This window comes from Euphorbia lathyris, chromosome 10, assembly GCF_963576675.1.
Source record: "Euphorbia lathyris chromosome 10, ddEupLath1.1, whole genome shotgun sequence".
NCBI lineage: Eukaryota > Viridiplantae > Streptophyta > Magnoliopsida > Malpighiales > Euphorbiaceae > Euphorbia > Euphorbia lathyris.
In genome coordinates this window covers 15498647-15520827 of record NC_088919.1, presented here as the reverse complement: position 1 = coordinate 15520827, position 22181 = coordinate 15498647, and the positions used below count along the sequence as shown (strand labels likewise).

The 22181-nt window shown below is 38.2% G+C and overlaps 1 non-coding gene across 1 annotated transcript; it reads left to right on the top strand.

Annotated features, from left to right (window-relative positions):
- The first annotated feature begins 11802 nt into the window (after nt 1-11802).
- LOC136210256 (small nucleolar RNA R71) lies at nt 11803-11909 on the top strand. Its single transcript, XR_010677963.1, has one exon. It is a non-coding gene; the product is annotated as a small nucleolar RNA R71 (small nucleolar RNA).
- Nucleotides 11910-22181: the final 10272 nt, after the last annotated feature.

Genomic DNA, 22181 nt, shown 5'->3' with positions numbered 1-22181 from the left:
ATAGTTATCATATAATTTATTACCACTATATTAATATTAATACCAAGGGCGGAGCTAGAGGGGGATGGGTGTCACACCCGACCCTAAACGGCACCGGGTATGAACGGAAGCTAAGATCACGAACTTCTAACAGTCTAAAAGACGAACCTATTTTAAAAATTTATTTGGACTACTTAAAGTTTTATTTAATTATTTGGCTTGGACTTTATCAAAACTTCCGTCGTATCCCGATCGTCTTTTAATATTTAAACCGGGAATCAAAGCCACGTAGTTCTACCTATATTTTAGATAGTTCTAATAGGTAGTTCTCTTAACTTATTAACTCGTTTTAACTTATTGACACATTGTATAACACACTAATACTTTAATTATATATTTCACTTTGTTACATTTTATAAATCATTTTATCAAAATGAATAGAATTAAATAACCAACGAATAAACATTTTATTAAACCAATTCGTAATCAAATAAACGTTTTATCAAACCAAACTCGTAATTAATCAAACGTAAAACCTTATATCAAAATCAATTCATAACCATAGTCGAGACGTTTCTTTAACCTTGCCTAATCCTGTATTGGTCTTACCCCACACTTCGCTGTCAATACCCGACTAGGTCTTTACACTGTGTACACAGGTCATGTCCCTCACTGAATATGGTCTTCAAATATCAAAACCACCGGTCCGGACTCTGGATAGATATAAAATTCAAAAATCATAACGTGCTCAAATTTCCTTTTACAATTAAATTCCAAACTATTTCATAACCATAAACCATTTGGCTTCAATTAGCTCTTTTGTAAAAATAATCACAATTATTCTTTTGCAAATATAACCACAATTATTCAAATATTCTTTGGAAGTTACTCAAAATAGTTTACAATCAAAATACGTAATCATTTAAAATAGGCTTAAAGCACTTTTTGGCCCCTAACCTATCCAAAATTTATGCATTTGGCCCCTGACCAATTATTTGGTCATATTTGGCCCCTGACCTATCAAATTAGATAAAATTCAACCCATATTGAATGGAAAATTAACTTTGTTGAAAAATTAACAGCAGTCATCAATACAAAAACGACACATGACACATAAATAAAATTAATTTTCAACTGGAGATGGCAACAGTAACTATTTTACACAGTAAAAAGATCCTAAAAACTTTGTCTAGTGTTCCGATAGAGTGAAAATTAATTTTATTTATGTGTCATGTGCCATTTTTGTATTGGTTACTGCCGTTAATTTTCCAACAAAGTTAATTTTTCATTCAATATGGGTTGGATTTTATCTAATTTGATAGGTCAGAGGCCAAATATGACCAAATAATAGGTCAGGGGCCAAATGCATAAATTTTGGATAGATCAGGGGCCAAAAAATGCTTTAAGCCTTTAAAATAAAATACTTTTTTTAATATAACTAAAATTGTCAAAATTCGTATTCACAATATTGTATCGATTTAATATCGTTTAACAAATATCGATATTAATCCTTCTATTTTATAACTTATTTTAAGTTGACAATTTAAAGTCACTTAAATAGTAATCAAATAAGTTAAAACTAAATTTTAAACCAAACACTTTTATCGAATTATTCTCGTTTGTCACCGAAATTGTAACGTATAAACTAAACTGACATCATTAACTCCGACAAATAATCAACTATTTTTATTCAACTATTTTTATTGGTCTATTTTGATATCTAAGATAGTAATTTAAACCGACATTGTTAATTTGGACACCGATATATCTCTAAACTTGTGGCGCTGCTAAAAGCCTATCAATATCGAATTAAATTTCGCTTCAATAAACCTAAAGGACAACTGTCTAAATTTTATATTTTTATTAGTATCTCATAAATCTGATAAATTACTGATTTTAACCCTATTAAAATTCGACGAAACTACCAGAACTAAACTTACATAAAATCATATCTAAAACATCTTAAAAACAATTTAGATCTAAAATACAGTTACCGAAATGGCGTCGTTGGTCACCGTAAATTAATCGTGTGATCCGTTGACAGCTGATCCAAAACGTCATCGTCGATCACAACCGTAAATTACTCGATGTAATCCGTTAACAGCCAAAAATCATTTTCCCCCAAACCTCCCTCGTTTCCTTTCCATCTTTATATATTTTATATCAAATTGTATCTTTGATTTGTTAAGTTAAGTTGATCTCAAGTTTCATCTTTTCCCACCCAAACTAAAAACTCTCTTTTTATCAACAAAAGAACTAATTTATAAACCATAAATAATTAATTTATAATACATGGTGTAATAATCTTTTAGACAAGTGGTGTATACATGTTTTACTTTTATAATTTTAATGACATGTGTTAAACACATGTTAATACTAATATTTTTACATATTTATATATAAAAATTATTTAATTGTTTAAGTAATCATTCGTTTTTGTTTATGCTTGTTCACGTATTGAATCAATATTAAATTTGTAAACTATTTATTTTGATCCCTTTTAATCTATAATTTTTAGGAAACTTACCCAAAACTTTTAATTTACACCTAAAAACATTAAATTAAATCCGATAAATTAAAGCCGATAGTATATTTAAATTCGTAATTAATTAACACTATAAAAATTATATTATAATCTATATCAAAGATTAGAATTTTAGACACGAACGTAACACTGGGAGGGTCGGGCGACCCTCTGATCCTACCGAAAACTCCCTAATTAAGGGTTTTGAACTTTGACTCCGCCATGGATGGAGCCCCTCCATCCATAGCGGCTGAAGAAGAAGACATAGAGCAGTGTCTTCTTCTTCACAGGTGGAAAGGACATTTTTGTCCTTCACATCTATTTTTTAACCGTAAAACATCCCAAAACGATATCATTTTGGGCTGTTGAGGGTTAAAAAATAGCACAAGGATAGTTCCCGAGGAAAAAAGAGGAGAACTTGCTTAGGATGAAGAGGGAATTGAAGAGTTGTGATACACTTTCTTTAAAAAAAGAGGATTTCTTTAAATTCCACCCTTTCTGAAATTGTTCTCCTAAGTGGATCCTCCGCCCTTCCCATCTATTTTTTAACCCTAAAACAGCCAAAAACTACGTCGTTTTGGGTTGTTGAGGGTTAAAAAAAGGATAATTAATTTATTAGTCCCTATATTTTGACAAAACACATTGTTTAGTCTTTGTATTTTCAAAAACACACAGTAAGGTCCCTAACCTTTTTCTCGATAACTGTTTAGTCCCTAACGTTTTTCTCGGTGAACTGTTTAGTCCCCTACCGTTAGACTCTCATGAAGATTCTGTTAGTCAATTTGGATTAGCAGAAACATCTTTCGTCATCATTGAAGCAGTTGACAGTAAACATGAGTTGAGAATATGGAGGAAATTAAACTCATCATTAAGAGTATGAGGATTTCCACCTTCCATTCTAACAGGAAGAGTAAGCGAGAGAGATTTGAGTCGATTTCTACCTTCAATTCAAACAGGAAGAGTGAGCATGAGTGATTCGATTATGGGTTAGAGATTCAATACTTTCTTCATTTTTTTTGTGAGCGCAAGTTGTGAGAGAAAGACATAGATGTATGAATTGTTTTTTACTGATAAATAGTAAAGGGTAATTTAGTCATTTCCGAATTTATAAACGGTAAAAAATCTAATAAACAGATGGAAGTTCTAAACAGTCACTGATAAAAAGGTTAGGGATCTTACTGTGTGTTTTTAAAAATACAAGGACTAAACAGTGTGTTTTGTCAAAATATAGGGACTAATAAATTAATTACCCTTAAAAGAATAAAGAGATGGAAAGGGCAAAAATATCCTTCCCATCTTTTTATTTTTTTAATTCTGATTTCTGGGCATTTTCGCTCTTCCTCCCTTACTTATGAGGCATATTTAGTTTTTATCCTGATCCTATAATCAATATTGTGGATGATTAGTTTTTATCCCGATCCTATACTTCCTCTATTTTTATTCTTATTTGATAATTCCTCTATTCTTTTATTTATATATTATTTAAGATTGATTGATTGATTTATATATTATATTTCATATTATCAATGGATTTTTAATATTTTTTTCTCAAATTACTCTAATAAGAGATATATTTAATATTAATGTAAAGAATTATATAAATCACGTAAAGTAGAGTTTTAGTGAGAATATTAAAATTAAATTCCAGTTCAACAGTTTAATATATTTTGTTGATTTTAATTAATAACTTTAAATATGGATTGAGATTCCCCAAGCTTAATTTTAATTTGAGAGGTGAAGGAATCATTTCATTTTATAATTAATGATTAAGATAAAAATATTAGTTTAAATTGAAAAGGAATAATATAATGGGATAGAACGCGTTTTTCACTATTCTATTACATTGACATATTTGATTTAGTTATTCAAAATTTATAGCATTTCAATTATTTTTTACTGTGCATATTTTCTTAATATAAATTTATATGAAATATTAAGTATCCAAATAAAAATTTATCACTAGATTTCAAAAAGTTTAAGATGGGTGTAATAAAGTTCATGGAGGGTTATTAAAAAGAAATAAGTGAAATATTTTAACGGACAAGTATTTAACTCTTTTTATATTTATAACAAAATGAATTTTGATCAAACTTGTTGAACCTATGTCAATGAATCTTGAATCACTTGTTATCCACGGTCTAGCCCGCCCAACCCATAAGTCATGGCTCCGCCACTTTAAACGGAGGTCTAGTTAAAAAAATAAAAATAAAAAAACCCAATAGATTACAACAACATTGAAACTATACATGATATTTTAAACTATATAAGAACTCGATTCATGATTTTCTCTCTATTAAGAGACAAGAAACTTCTAATTGAAGAGCATACAGAAGAGCAAGAAGACAGAGAAAGCGACGCCGTTAGTGTTAAAGATCAAAGGAAGTCCAAATTAAGGTTCTTGAAATCTTAGACGAGGAAGATGAAAAGTTTCCAAACCTGAGGCATTCGATGTTTCATCTGATTCGTGGGATGATATGATTTTTGAAAGAGAAACCTAGGATCAGAATCATTTGGAAACCCAGTCTTTCTAAAAGAGGGGAAACCATAAAGGGTGATAACATCCGAATATTATTTACGGGACTAAAAAGGAAATTGACCAAATGACCACGTATCAAGATGATCGGGAAAGCCATGGCGTATCAAGCAAGTCATCTGGATGGCGGATCATATGGATTCCTCCATACGCTATCCGTAGTCAAACCTATAGGAGACCCGTCGTCTCACCTCGATCCGCCCGAAGGACGGTTAAGTCGATTCCCGATAAAGGCAACTAATAACCCATTAATGAGCTAACGGTCATACTTGAATAAGATTAGTAACCGCCATTAATGGAGCATTAATGGAGACTTTCTAGTTACCGAGGGTTACAACTACATGACTATAAATAGCTTGCATCCCAAGCTATTGAGGTACACTTTCCCACACTCCTTAAACTCTGCTTTGTCATTACAGTTTATTCTATTACTTTGTACTGACTTTGGCATCGGAGCTTCCCCCTGCCGATCCCAACGGCACCCCCCGTAGGGAAGGATTCCGATCGAGAATTCACCACCAGTCATCAATTGGTGCGGTGATCATGGAAGTTCTAATCCAAAAAGGACTTAGTTCATAATCACAAACATGGCAAGTAGAGGGTCTAACCCCTCAACTGGAACCACAACACCATCAGTACCGCTTTCAATTAATCCCCCGACAAGCGCCGTCCGTATTGATCCTGATCAACCAACCGTTCATAATAAAAGGGAAATGTCGCCAGATTCTTTTATGGAAATTTGTGCAGATGCGGTGGGGAGCATGCATGGGCCAGTTATGGCGGGTCGATTGAGGGCCTATCTGGAGAATCACGAGGTAGGTGGACCTACAACAGGGACCATTCCCTCATTGAACCGCCGTTCGCCAAGGCCGACCACATCACAATGGCAAGCCGCCTTTTATCGATCGGGAGCTTATCACGATTCGGCATTCTTGCTCTCTCAACCCACGGATTCAATGGTCGTCAATCCAGAGCTCGCAAGTGATATACCAATAAATAGAAGGTTATTTGCGGATGTACCAGAGGGAAGTCGAAGGAATGATCAGTCTCCCCCAAGCAACATAGCGAATCCTGGAATCGCAATCCTTTTGCTAATAGAGAATCGCCCTTCACAAGGCGGATTGAAGATGAGGAAACTAATAGGCAGTTCAAAATCCCAAACATACTTGGCTACTCGGGGGAAGATAATCCTGAGGCTCATGCAAGAAAGTATCACATGTTGCTTGGACTTAACCGCGCTAGTGAAGCAGTGATGTGCCGAATGTTCATAACCACACTAAAGGGACCCGCATACGACTGGTTCCAATCCCTCCCGTCAAGGTCGATAGATAGCTGGGATCAGTTGAGCAGAGAATTTTGCGTGAAGTTCGCAGGAAGTATCCCGCCAGTAGTTTCATCGCGGAAGCTCTTCGAGTTAAAACAAAAGGAAGGTGAGTCTCTCAGAGATTACGTCAATAACTTTATCAAGTTATGCATTCGCATAGTAGATGTGGATGTCTCCACAGCTGTTGAAGCAGTGATAAAGAATACGATCTGCAAAAGTTTGCAAGAGGATCTAATCAGGCACAAACCAAAAACCACTGCAGAATTGATGGAGAGATGTGTTGAGCGATTTCCGCAAGTGCACGGTATACGCTTGTAGTAATAAAAGATATCGATCCCACAGGGAACGTTTTTTAACAAAAACTTATTTTGAATCGGTTAAATTTACTTTAAAGGTTTATAATATGGAAAATCGTTTAATTGGTTTTGGTTTTGAAATTGCTAGAATAAGAATTAGATTAGAATATGAAGATGTTAGAAAATATCTGATTTAAGATTGAATTTGCAAAACATGAACGTTTTAGTACTTTAGAAAAGTAAACAGAAATATTTGTTTGCATTAAGCAAAGAAACAACTTTAAACTTTGTATGAATTATAAAGATGAAATAAATGACGGAACCTCTAATCAAATTAAAACTCTTTCGAGATGATAATTTGCCTAAGTGTTCAACAAAGTTTCCTTGTAAAGATTTGAATTAAATACGTTTTAATGAAAACACCAGCATCAATCCACTTCGGCTCATTTACCAAAGTGCTGCATAAGAATCTATCGAATAGAACGGACTTTATTAGATGAAATATAAATTGATACAAGTTTACAGAGAACATGGAGCATTGAATTCTTCGACGGCGTGCAAGTGAACGGGTTGTCAATCCTTTCCTTGGGTTTCGTTCGAGTTTGTCAGGCTCAGGGGCGAATCCTCTACTCAATCTTCTCGTTGAATCTTCGTAATAGAGACTGGGTCGGTCTACTATCAAAATGTAAACTAAACTGGAACAATGTCTAAACGCTACTGAATTTGTTATTAATTTGTAAACAATGTGTGTACATCATATTGCTTTTGAACAGAATCGAAATCTAACTTCTGAATCACTTGTTTCGGAATTTCTGCATAAATTCTACACTAATTTCTTTCTTCTACACATATCACTTTCTATATATTTCAACTCTCCATCAACTCTTTATTTATAGATGTTGAAGAGTCTTGATCGAAGTGTCGTGTCCGTTGTGAAGGATCGTGTCCGCTGCGAAAGGACGTCTTTATCCATTCGAACGATCGCGTTCCGTCGAAAACGAAAGTGTGTAACATGCTTCTAAAATCCCCTGCTCGTACCGAGAATTATCAAATTCACTACCGAGAATGGGGGAGCATCAATTGTTTCGGACGAAGGGTAAAATGACTGAAGGACGCATGTTATTGAGTCTTTCATCACTGAGGATGGTATGGCGTTAATACACGGTGGCGTACTCCATATTTTTTCATAAGTGTTTCAAAACTCTTGTTTATAAAATGAGTACCGCCATCACTAACGATAACTCTTGGACAACCAAATCTACAAAATATATCGTCAAGAAAATTAACGACAACCTTAGAATCACTCGTCGGGGTTGCAATTGCTTCAACCCACTTTGAAACATAGTCAACAGCAACTAATATGTACGTTTTACCATTGGAAGGGAGAAAAGGTCCCATGAAATCTATTCCCCACATATCGAAGACTTCAACTTCTAATACGGTTGTGAGGGGCATCTCACATTTCCTTCCTAGATTTCCTGTTCTTTGGCACTTATCACAACGAATAATAAATAAACGGACATCCTTAAACATCGTAGGCCAAAAGAAACCACTTTCAAATATTCTAGCTGCTGTCTTGTTAACTCCATTATGTCCTCCATAAGAGCTAGAATGACATTCTGACATTATGGATTCAAATTCATTTTGACCAACGCATCTCCTAATTATCCCGTCACCACAAGTTTTGAACAGAAATGGATCTTCCCAAAAATATTGTTTAATATCGAAGAAAAATTTCTTCCTTTGGTGGGAATTTAATCCTTCCGGGACAATATTGGCTGCAAGATAATTAGCAATATCTGCATACCAAGGTGACATGGCACTTTTCATTTGATAGAGATGTTCATCAGGGAAATCATCTCGTATACCGATAGTTTCACCTATAGGACCGTTTTCATCTTCAAGTCTCGATAGATGATCGGCGACAAGGTTTTCTACTCCCTTTTTGTCTTTTATTTCTATATCAAATTCTTGTAACAATAAAACCCATCTAATTAGACGTGGTTTTGCATCCTTTTTAGCAAATAAATATCTTAAAGCTGCATGATCGGTATAAATAATAACTTTTGAACCTAATAAATATGACCTAAACTTGTCACATGCAAAAACTACGGCTAACATTTCTTTTTCTGTTGTGGTGTAGTTTAATTGTGCACTAGACAGTGTGTGACTTGCATAATGAATGACATGAAGTTTCTTATCCTTCCTTTGACCTAAAACACATCCAATAGCTAAGTCACTTGCATCACACATAATTTCAAATGGTAAATCCCAATCGGGTTTAGCAATAACAGGTGCACTGACTAAAGCTGTTTTCAATGTTTCGAATGCTATAACGCATTCTTCATTAAAATCAAAGGTGGAATCTTTCATGAGTAAATTAGTAAGTGGTTTGGAAATTACAGAAAAATTCTTAATAAATCTTCTGTAAAAACCAGCATGTCCTAAGAATGATCTTACTCCCTTAACAGTAGTTGGAGGGGGTAATTTCTCTATTACAGAGGTTTTTGCTCTATCTACTTCTAATCATTTTTCAGAGATTTTGTGACCTAAAACAATTCCTTCGTCAACCATGAAATGACATTTTTCCCAGTTTAATACCAAATTTGTTTCTTCACACCTAGACAAAACTTTATCCAAGTTTTCTAGGCACGAATCAAAAGAATCTCCATAAACTGAAAAATCGTCCATAAAAACTTCCATAATATCTTCAATGAAATCATTAAAAATCGCAGTCATACAACGTTGAAATGTTGCAGGAGCGTTACATAGACCAAAGGGCATTCGTCTATATGCAAATGTTCCGTAAGGACATGTGAAGGTTGTTTTATCTTGGTCGTCCGGGTAAATGTATATTTGAAAGAATCCGGAGTAACCGTCAAGAAAACAGTAGAAAGCATGACCAGTTATCCTTTCGATCATTTGATCAATGAAAGGAAGAGGAAAATGATCTTTCCTAGTTGCTTTATTTAAATTTCTATAATCTATACAAACCCTCCAACCAGTGGTGATTCGTGTAGGTATTAATTCACCTTCTTCATTCCTTACAACTGTTATGCCTCCCTTTTTAGGTACACAATGGATTGGACTAACCCATTCACTATCCGAGATAGAGTAGATGATTCCATTGTCCAGAAGTTTAGTAATCTCATTTTTTACTACTTCTTTCGTATTCAGATTTAGGCGTCTTTGCCTATCCGCTTTAGGTGGCTTATCTTCTTCTAAGTGAATTCTATGCATTACAATACTTAGATTAATACCTTTTAAGTCTGAAATTTGCCAACCCATACTTCCTATCCTATTTCTAACAACTTCTTTCAATTTCTCTTCTTAAACTTGTGTCAACTTGTTAGAGATAATTATAGGTAGAGAATCGCCTTCGCCTAAGAAAGCGTACCTCAAATGACCTGGTAATTCCTTAAGTTCTAATTTAGGTGGAACTATAATTGAAGGCGGAACTGGTCCATCTTCTTGAATCAAAGGTTCTGGGTCCTTATCTTCTAGTTCCTCACTCATTATAGGTTCTATTATTTCTTCTTTCTGAACAATGTCATTTACACATTCTTCTATTAAATCAAGTTTCATACAAGCGAAATCTTCCATAGGATATTTCATCGCTTGGTTCATATCAAACTCAATCTTATCATCTCCTATCCGTAAAACTACTTTCCCTTCCGACACGTCAACTAGAGCACGTCCCGTGTTCATGAACGGTCTACCAAAGATTAGCGGACAATTTACATCATAAGCAAAATCTAAAATAACGAAATCGGTAGGAAAAATAAATTTATCAACTTTAACTAAAACATCCTCAATTATACCGTATGGTCTTTTAGTGGTTTGATCCGCTAATTGCAAAACCATATTGGTACGTTTGATGTCTTCTTCTAAGCCTAACTTATTAAAAATAGATAATGGCATCAAATTAATGCTTGCTCCTAAATCACAGAGATAACTGGGAAATTCAATATCTCCCAATTTACACGGAATGGTAAAACATCCGGGATCTTTGAGTTTAGTGGGCAAATTGCTTGACACAATCGAACTACAATCTTCAGTTAGTGAAATGGATGAAATTCCTTCCCAACTGATTTTCTTTGAAATTAAATCTTTGAGGAATTTTCCATAGTTGGGAATTTGCATAATTGCATCCATAAACGTTAAATTAATATGCAAATTCTTAAGTTTGTCTAAAAATGTTAAAAGTTGTTTATCATAGTCCTTGTTGCGAACTTCGTGTGGAAAAGGTGGTTTGGGTACAAAAGTTTTTGTACTAGAGTTAATCGGTGCATCTTTTTGTTTTAATGTATCTTCTTTGGGTTTCGGTAAATCAGTTCCAGGTAAAGTCGAATTTCTGGGTTTATGGCACCGTGTGATCCTAATGGTCAACCAATCCAAACGGATGTGGATTACGAAGGTATGAGTGAAATTGAACAGGTAAATTTTGTCCAAGGGAAAAACCAAAATAATAACCCTTATTCCAATACATATAATCCTGGATGGAGAAATCATCCTAACTTTAACTAGAGAGACAATAATAATGCTAATGCTAATCAAAATCGTACTACTAATTATCAAAATCAATCAAGAGATTCGATTAGCACTTTATCTTCTAAAATCGACAAATTCATTGATGCGATGAGCGGAAAAATAAGTAATCACGACGATGGTTTTAAACGGATCGAGAATAAATTCGATCAACTTATTAAAAACCAATCATCTAGCATCCATAATTTGGAGATTCAAATTAGACAACTCGCTAAATCAATTCCATCCCGCAAAGAGGGAAGTCTTCCAAGCCATACGGAAAAAAATCCGAAAGAGCATGTTAAGGCTATCACTCTTCGTTCAGGGAAAAATTACTTAGGCCCGGAACAAGGCAGAAAATTGGGCTTGCAACATCGCTACTGGATCAAGATGCACTATACCTTCAACTGATGATGTTGTTGAGGATGATGGTTTCGCTAATGGTACGTGTCAACGTTCCGCGGGCCACATACTGCTGTTGATTGCCATTTCCTCTAAAAGTTCTCTTGCTTGGGCAGATGTTTTCTTCATGAATAACCCTCCAGACATAGCGTCCAATGAACCTCTAGTTGTAGGATTTAGTCCATTATAAAATGTTTGCATTAAGAGTTCAGCGGGCAATTGATGGTGTGGGCATAAACGTTGAAGTTCTTTAAAACGTTCCCAAGCCTCATAAAGAGTTTCATTATCATTTTGAGAAAAAGATGTTAACTCTTTAATGACTCTTGCGGTTTTTGCTAAAGGGAAAAATTTTGATAAAAATGCTTGGGCTAATTGCTCCCAAGTCTCAATTGATGCGGCTGGCATAGAAGTCAACCACTCTTTGGCTCGATCCTTCAAAGTAAAAGGAAAAAGGCGAAGATTGATTGCTTCTGCAGTTACATTTGGTATTTTAAAAGTGTCACAAATTTCTAAGAAATTTGTCAAATGGGTATTAGGATTTTCATTAGGTAACCCGTAAAACGTTACATTATTTTGCAACATATTAAGCAACGCAGGCTTAATTTCAAATTGGTTTTCATTAATTTGGGGTCTAACTATACTGTTTGTTACACCGGCCACTCCTGGCCTAGTGTAATCCATAAGTGTGGCCATAACTTCTGGCTCGGTAATTTTAGTTTTTATTGGGATTTTGTTTTTGTGTTTCTTTTCTTTCTTGTTCTTTTTAAGGGTTCTTTCAATTTCTGGGTCAATAGGATCTGGTGACGTGCCCGAACTTCGAGAACTGCGCATGAACTTAAAATTTCGCACGAACAGAAACTACCTACAAAACAGAATTTGAAAAATAAATATGTTAGCAATTGAAAATAATTTAAAAATATAAAAGTTTGAATAAGTATGAATAAACCTAGATTCGTAATAAAACACGAAAAAATTAAAATTTTGTCAAAAATTTTGGCGTTCCCCGGCAACGGCGCCAAAAACTTGTTGAGCGATTTCCGCAAGTGCACGGTATACGCTTGTAGTAATAAAAGATATCGATCCCACAGGGAACGTTTTTTAACAAAAACTTATTTTGAATCGGTTAAATTTACTTTAAAGGTTTATAATATGGAAAATCGTTTAATTGCTTTTGGTTTTGAAATTGCTAGAATAAGAATTAGATTAGAATATGAAGATGTTAGAAAATATCTGATTTAAGATTGAATTTGCAAAACAGGAACGTTTTAGTACTTTAGAAAAGTAAACAGATATATTTGTTTGCATTAAGCAAAGAAACAACTTTAAACTTTGTATGAATTATAAAGATGAAATAAATGACGGAACCTCTAATTAATTGGCTTTGAACGCGACAAAACCCTTTCGGGATAGTTGCCCTTAATCAAATTAAAACTCTTTCGAGATGATAATTTGCCTAAGTGTTCAACAAAGTTTCCTTGTAAAGATTTGAATTAAATACGTTTTAATGAAAACACCAGTATCAATCCACTTCGGCTCATTTACCAAAGTGCTGCATAAGAATCTATCGAATAGAACGGACTTTATTAGATGAAATATAAATTGATACAAGTTTACAGAGAACATGGAGCATTGAATTCTTCGACGGCGTGCAAGTGAACGGGTTGTCAATCCTTTCCTTGGGTTTCGTTCGAGTTTGTCAGGCTCAGGGGCGAATCCTCTACTCAATCTTCTCGTTGAATCTTCGTAATAGAGACTGGGTCGGTCTACTACCAAAATGTAAACTAAACTGGAACAATGTCTAAACGCTACTGAATTTGTTATTAATTTGTAAACAATGTGTGTACATCATATTGCTTTTGAACAGAATCGAAATCTAACTTCTGAATCACTTGATTCAGAATTTCTGCATAAATTCTACACTAATTTCTTTCTTCTACACATATCACTTTCTATATATTTCAACTCTCCATCAACTCTTTATTTATAGATGTTGAAGAGTCTTGATCGAAGTGTCGTGTCCGTTGTGAAGGATCGTGTCCGCTGTGAAAGGACGTCTTTATCCACTCGAACGATCGCGTTCCGTCGAAAACGAAAGTGTGTAACATGCTTCTAAAATCTCCTGCTCGTACCGAGAATTATCAAATTCACTACCGAGAATGAGGGAGCATCAATTGTACTTCGGACGAAGGGTAAAATGACTGAAGGACGCGTGTCGCGACCGTGAAAAGGGGGAGCCGCGGTCGCGGCACGGAGCATTTTTGGTTTTCCAGCTCTCATTCGTGTCCTCGACTTGGCGTTATTAATTTTCATCGTCTTTGACTCCTTTTGTAGGGCTTTTCTTCTATTTTTGAGCTCTTTTTACTCCTATTTGGATTTTACCAAATATTTATGTACCTTGCATGAAAGAAACATATTCGAGAGTAAAAGTATTCTAAATAGGTATGAATAGCATAAATTCGTAGCAATATTGATGTAATTATTGATGATATATTAGGTATATTTTGGGCTTAACAAGATGTAAGGATTTCATTGAAGTTGATGATATCCGAAGAGAATCTGTTTCTCCTCCCAAAAAAGGGAAAGGCGAATCCCGAAGACGGGATAGGGAAAAAGAAAAGCTCCCTGATTCATCCTCCAGAAGTAGGCGAAGAGGCTCCAGGAATAAATCAACATATATGCCATCGTTTACACCCCTAAACGCCTCCAAAAGTGAAGTGTTGATGTGGCTAGAAAACAACCAACATAAGCGAAGCATTTCATACCTCGAACCAAAAGGGGGGGAGTACACCAACACGGGGAGAAACGCCAAAAATTATTGCAAATATCACAGGAGAAATGGTCATGAAACAGATGCATGTTGTGAACTGGCCAGAGAGATTGAAAGGCTTATTGAGAGAGGAAAGATGGATAGGTTCGTCCAGAATGATAAGAAAGGAGATGGTGATAAGCCAAAAGATGATTCAAAGAAAAAGGCTAAAGGTGTTATTAACGTCATCGCTGGCGGACCAGGATATCAGCCTACAGTGAAGAAATCGAGAACTACCGCCCTTGATAGAGCTTCGCTTAATCACCTATTTGCAGACATTGGTCCCGCGATCTCTCCGCATGCAGATGCTCCCGTTATCACCATGATGGTAGAAGGATGGGAAATAAAGCGAGTGATGATAGACACTGGCAGTTCATGCAACGTCATCACTAGAGGGGCATTCGCCAAACTTAAAGTTGATCCTATCCAGATAGAGACCACCATCGTGGACATCTTAGGAGTAACAGGCCACACGATCCAAACAAAGGGACAAGTGACTCTGGAATGTGAGCTGGCGGATGAGGATCAAGTATGGATTGGAGACCTTGAATTCTCCATTATGGATATACAATTAGCATACAACATCATCCTGGGATGCCCTTTTATCTCAGAAGTGGCGGCTCTAATATCGATACGCCATTTGACGATGTACATCCCTACGGCCAAGGGAGGAGTAATGATCAAGGGGAATCATAAAGTTGCTCAAGAGACATACTCGGCATCCTTATCAATTCGCCCACAGTCTAAGGATGATGAAGAGGATGAGCTTATTACAACGGCCCTATGAGATACAGAAATGTTCCTCATTGCGGATGGAAAGCAAGTGCGGATCACCAAAGGATTGAGAGCTGAAATCAAGGATGATGTTACGAAGGTTCTCCTCGAGTCAAAGGACGTGTTCGCATGGAAGGATGAGATCCTCACAGGGGTCAGTCCAGACGTGATCACTCATAAACTCAATATCACCGAAGATGTGGTTCCTGTAGCTCAGAAGAGAAGGAATCATGGTCCGGAGAGACAGAAAGTGATCGAGGAGGAGATATCTAAACTAAAAAAGGCAGACACCATTGAGGAAGTTATTTATACACAATGGCTGGCAAACGTGGTCCTAGTTAAGAAGGCAAGCGGATCATATCGCATGTGTATTGACTTCATGGACCTTAATAAGGCGTGTCCCAAAGACAACTACCCTTTGCCTTGCATTGATATTCTAGTTGATGGAACTGCAGGACACGCCATATATTCCTTCACAGATGTGAAATCAAGCTATCATCAGATTCCTATGGAGCCATCTGACAGAATCAAAACTTCCTTTGTAACTCACCAGGCAACCTATTGCTTTAAGGTCATGCCTTTTGGGCTCAAGAACGCTGGAGCTACTTACCAGCGGATGATGAACAAGATATTCGAAGGAAGAAAGGGTGATAACTTCTCAGTGTATGTGGATGACATGATCATTAAAAGCACCATAATGGAAAAGCATGCAGAGGACATAAGAGAAGTCTTGGGAGTCCTTCGCCATCACAACATTAAGCTGAACCCAGAGAAGTGTACTTTCGGGGCAACTTATGAAAAGTTTCTAGGATATATGATCAGTCAGAAGGGAGTAGGTCCCAATCCAGATAAAATCAAAGTTGTACTGGATATGAAAGCACTACAAAATGTTAGAGAAGTGCAACGCCTTAACGGGCGGATCATAACACTTGGCAGGTTCATCTCATGCTCTGCTCGTAGATGCCAGCCCTTTTATGAGGTGATTAAAAAGCAGAAAGCATTCGAGTGGAATGAAAATTGCAAGCTAGCCTTCAAAGGGATCAAGCGTTTCCTCACAGAACCGCCTCTAATGAGCCGACCCCTTGAAGGTGAGAATCTATACATGTATGTTTCTATCACTGACAAAGAAGTTTGTATTGTCATGATAAGGGAGGAAGATGGCCAACAATATCCAATCTATTATGTAAGCAAAGTCCTAAAAGATGCCGAAACTCGGTACTCAAGATTAGATAAAATGGCATTGGCTGTGGTCACCACCTCGATTCGCCTTAGACCCTATTTCCAGGCTCATACAATCATCGTCCGCACCAACATACCTATGAGGAAGGTATTGCAGAAGCCAGAAACTTCAGGAAGATTAATGGAATGGGCCATCCGCCTAGGCGAATTTGATGTCCGCTATGAAGGCAGATCCGCCTTGAAGAGCCAAGTCTTGGCAGACTTTGTAAACGAATTTACTGAAGAGGGTATTAATCTTCCTAAGCCAGAATTGGAGGAATGGATGATGTACACCGATGGGGCTTCGTCAGCAAAAGGTGCTGGAATAGGTGTAGTGATTAAGGGACCTCATTACATCAAATTGCATTATGCCACAAAGCTAGAGTTCCCCGCGACAAATAATGCTGCAGAATACGAGGCCTTGATATTGGGGCTACGCCTGTTGAAGGAGATTACACCGGAGCGGGTTGTGATCTATAGCGACTCCAAACTAATGGTCAACCAGGTAATCAAAAACTTTGATGTGAAAGATGAAACTCTGGTCAAATATGTAGAGGAAGCCAAAAAGCTATTGAACCACTTGGAAACCAAAGAAACAAAATGGGAGTTGGTCCATGTGCTTCGAGGATCAAACACAGAAGCGGATCACCTGACTAAGCTGGCTTCTAGCAAAGATTAGTGGGCGGATCTACAATGCCCGTTCAAGGTGAAAACCAGACCAGAATTCGCCCCAGAAGTTATAGCTCTTCTTACATCCGCCGTTGGAGATTGGAGATCACCGATCCAGCAGTATCTTGTGGACGGAACTTTGCCTCAAGACAAAGAAGAATCCAGGCGGACGGTAAGAAAAGCAGCATACTTCTCCATAATAAACGATCACCTGTACAGAAAATCTTTTAGCCAGCCTTGGTTGAAGTGTGTTACAACAGAAGAGGGACAGGAGATCATTAAAGAGCTGCATGAAGAAGCTTGTGGAGCCCATGAAGCATCCGCCTCCATTCTCAAGAAATCCAGGCTGTCTGGATTCTATTGGCCAACTGCGGAACTTGATGCTCAGAAGCTGGTGGAGTCCTATCACAACTGCCAGGTCCATGCAAATGAATCTCACACGGCTAAGCATCTATAAAAGCCCATCATCGAGGGACGACCTTTCGCCACATGGGGTATCGACATTGTCGGTCCTTTTCCCCCCACCAAAAGACAAAGGAAATATGTGGTGGTAGTCGTCGATCACTTTACAAAATGGGTAGAAGCCGAAGCTGTTTCCTCCATAAGCATAGAGCGAATGGTCGAGTTCGTGAGGGATAATATTGTTGGAAGATTTGGAGTCCCCCACACAATCATCACCGATAACGGAACGCAGTTCAACTGCGGGGAGTTCAGGTCCTTTTGCGAAAATCAAGGCATCCAGAATAGATTCGCCTCAGTATATTACCCTCAATCCAATGGGATGAATGAAGTCACCAATCGAACAATTGTAAAAGGCATAAAAAAGAGATTGGGCGAGCATAATAAAAAGTGGGCGGATCAGTTGATGAATGTCCTATGGGCATACAGAACCACTCCTCGAACTGCAATGGGTGAAATGCCATTCGCCCTCACCTAAGGAGTAGAAGCTGTCATTCCAATTGAAATTCAGATCCCAAGTGACAGAGTTCTATTCTATTGTGAGGATAATAACGATAAAGGTTAAGGGAAAGTCTTGATCAACTGGAGGCGAAAAGGGAGAAGGCGTATGCCCGAATCGCCGCCTACAAACAAAGGATTGCCGCCTATCATGATAGACATGCCAAGCCCGTGGATCTGAATCAAGGAGATTTGGTGCTCCGGAAAGCTGAAAAAATTCAATCCATGGAGGGAAAAGGAAAGTTGGGAGTCACATGGATGGGACCATACAAGATAATCACTAATGTTGGACATGCCACCTTCAAGATTCAAGACATGGAGGGGAACACACTACCACGGACGTGGAATATCCAGAACCTCCGCAAGTACTTCATCAAAGAGTGAAATGTAATCAAGGTCTTGAGTACTCTTTTTCCTTTAGTAAGGTTTTATCCCATGTGGTTTTTCTTATTAAAGGTTTTAATGAGGCTCGCGTAAAAGACCCAGTTGTTGTATAAGGCGAATCGCCATTCAATAAAGAGAAATTTTCATTTGCAATTTCCTTCTTAAGTATCTTTTTGCAGAAATATAAATATTCCAGATTCAAAAAGGGGAGGCAACAAAAGCATTCCCATGGTAGAGCAATGTCGTCATAGCATATCTACCTTCTCCTCAAAGATAGGAGAACAACAAACTCGGATGGCGGATCAATCTACCTCAAAGATAGGAAATGATTAACCGCCGTTAGAGACGGATTAAAAATTTTCTCAGACGTGAGATTTTTACATCCTCAAATATTCTTCCCAAAGAAGAGTATCAAGACCTGGTGGCGGATCGATTCACCTTAAAGATAGGAAGCAATCGATCGCCTAGGGCAGCTTAACTTCCTCAAAGGGAATAAAAGCTTCAAGCCTTCAAAAAGGCTCACACTTCGAGGCATGGCTAACCACCTACCTTGAACAATCAAAACAAGTCCTAAGTCCTAGAAATTTACTTGCTAAAAGTTATAAAGCATAAAGTAAAATTTATGGGCAAAAGGATTCAACAAAAGTAATTGTACTTAGTTATAATAAACTAAATATTTATAATAGCATCCTCCTAGGCATCTTTCTCTAAAGACGCATCCTTTGGAGGAGCCTCATTCCCTGTATCAACGATCCCCGCTTGAAGAACTGTGCTATCAATCTCCGCAACATTAGCCTTGTCACCCGCCTCTTTGGATGCCTCGCTAAGATCATCCGCTTCGAGGTTGACAACAAGCTTGCTTTCCTCGTTTGATCCCTTCAGCTCCTTCCGGACTTGATCACGGATAAAGTCACGGGCATTCGGCACTCTATCATATCTGATAGCATCTTCAACCTCGGGGACCACGTACTCCGGATCTACAAAATCAATCTCCGGGTAGGCGAGTCTAACATAGGCCATGATCCGCTCACCATAGTAGTAAGCACGGCTACCCGCCATAATCTCCGTGTTCAATAAAGCAGCTTTATGATTCTTGGCGTCTTCCTCCATCTTTCTTTTCAGCTCGAGGATCTCGACATCCTTACTTTCGTTAAGAGCAATGGCGGTTGTAGCATTAGCACTGACCACAACCACTTGGTTCTCCAGCTTTTTTATGGTAGCTTTATCGGCTACCCCCTGGAGTAGACCCGCCTCCATTGCACGCATGTGAGCATACGTCTGACAAATCACAAAGACCCTTTAAAACCATAAAGTCTCCCTCATGGAGATCACTCTTTCATCCAAAAATGTGAAGTAAGGAAAATAAAACTTACCGAAAGGAGATCCCTTTTTCCCATCTTAGCATGGGCGGATCCAGAGAACTTGTTTTGGCTCTCTTGTACTTCACCAAGTTGGCCGATGGCTTCATCAAGGTCATTTATGACCGATTCATTCTCGAGAGACCCCTTATCACCATACTTGGTGAACCAATATCTTCCCAAGTCAGGCTTGACCACCTACACGGAAGAAGCAAAAGATTAAAACCCATAGCAAGAGACAAAGAAAGGCAAAGAAACCATACCTGTTCTTGGTTAAGCCCAAACCAATCCATTTTGGGCTTCCCAGCCCTTGAAGCATTCGCCAGCAATTTCTCCCCACCTGCAGTAGCTGACCTTGTTTTCTTGCTTGGAGGGATCACAACACCTTCTAAGGGGCGTTTCTCATCCCGCTTGCTGGGATTCGCCACTTGCGCGTTCTTCTGTGCCTCCAACTCCTTCGACTTCTTACGCCTCTCTACAAGGGCGCGACTTGCCTCAGATAACTCCCTGACAAGGGGACAACAAAATAATCAAAGTTCAAGGAAGAATAAAAGTACCTTCATCAAGCTGAGTAAACTTCACGTAAGTAATCTCAGCCCCCACTCGGCTGACCAAGGGAATATCGCTCATCATAAATTCCAGAGCGTTGGCGTATGTCCAGAAATCAGTTTTGATGCTCCTCATGAGATTTGCCACTTTTTCCTATATATCGGTCAACAGGAGCAAATCTCCAGCCATATGTTGAGGCTTGAAGTTCCAGTTCAATAGGAATCCAAGAGATTCGCCCTCTTTCATTTTGACGAAGAAAAACTTTTCGTCCCAGAGATGGACATTTGACATTTTATCACTAAATGGCGAATATCCTCTAAATTTGACAAAGGTAATAAAAGATTCACTTTGACGTTTTGAGGGCTTATGAAGAAATCGGAAGACCCGGGGAGCAAGGGTTACCCCAAGATTGGAAGCTAAGAAACAATCTAAGGCTACGTCCAACCAGCCGTTCGTATACAGCTGACTGACCCTGATTCCGAAGAAATCAAGGATATCCCCTATCACCCGAGGAAGAGGAAGGCGGAAGCCCCTTTCGACATGGCTCCTATATACAGAAAGAAATCCCCTAGGAGGACAGGCGGGTCACTGATGGGCATCCGCCAATATGATTTCCTAGTTTTTCATCCACGGATAGCGATCCGCCAAATTGGCAAGATCCGTGGGACTCATATGAGACGAAGTGATCTCTGCACGAGGCCTCTTTTTCCTAGTCGGGGTTGAAGAAGAAACCTCCATTCCCGAAACGGCTCTAAAGTTTATCGCCGGAGCAACAGGGGCTACCGTGGCGGAAGAATTTTGGGTTCCTATCAATCCAAAGCAATGATTCCTATGTTCCCTCACAGAATTACGCAATTCCGATAAATCGCAACTTGGAGTACTCTCGGAAGAGTTTGTGCTCTCCGAAGAGGTTAAACTGAGCGAATACTCAGAGGAGGAAGTTAAATTGAAAAGCTCAGTAGTGGAGCCGGAGGAAGAACTCATAAAAACAAGATGACAGAAAAAGCAAGTAGAACGAAAAATCAACTTACATGAAAAATCGAAAGCTTCAGATACTTGAAGGTCTTGACACAGAGAGAGCTCTGGAAAAACGCAGGTAAGAAATCGAAAAGCTTAACAAATGATGAAGTAAAATGGAAGAGAGAGAAAGAAAGTGTTTTGAAGAAAGACGCCACTTACCTCGAGCGGTGTGTCTTGGACACCTGTCACTCGATGGATGGCCTGGGACAGAGCAAACAGTAACAAGATGCCTCTTGACGGCACGCTAGGAAGTCCAAAAGCCCTAAAGGACTTTAGTGTCACTTCGGGGGGGCTTCTGATAACATCCGGATATTATTTACGGGACTAAAAAGGAAATTGATCAAACGACCACGTATCAAGATGATCGGGAAAGCCATGGCGTATCAAGCAAGTCATCTGGATGGCGAATCACATGGATTCCTCCATACGCTATCCGTAGTCAAACCTATAGGAGACCCGCAGTCTCACCTCGATCCGCCCGAAGGACGGTTAAGCCGATTCCCGATAAAGGCAACTAATAACCCATTAATGAGCTAACGGTCATACTTGAATGAGATCAGTAACCGCCATTAATGGAGCATTAATGGAGACTTTCTAGTTACCGAGGGTTACAACTACATGACTATAAATAGCTTGCATCCCAAGCTATTGAGGAACACTTTCCCACACTCCTTAAACTCTGCTTTGTCATTACAGTTTATTCTATTACTTTGTACTGACTTTGGCGTCGGAGCTTCCCCCCGCTGATCCCAACGACGCCCCCTGCAGGGAAGGATTCCGATCGAGAATTCACCACCAGTCATCAAAGGGTATTTTAGTAATTGCAATGTGGTGGGACCATTTTTATTGATGAGTGGAATA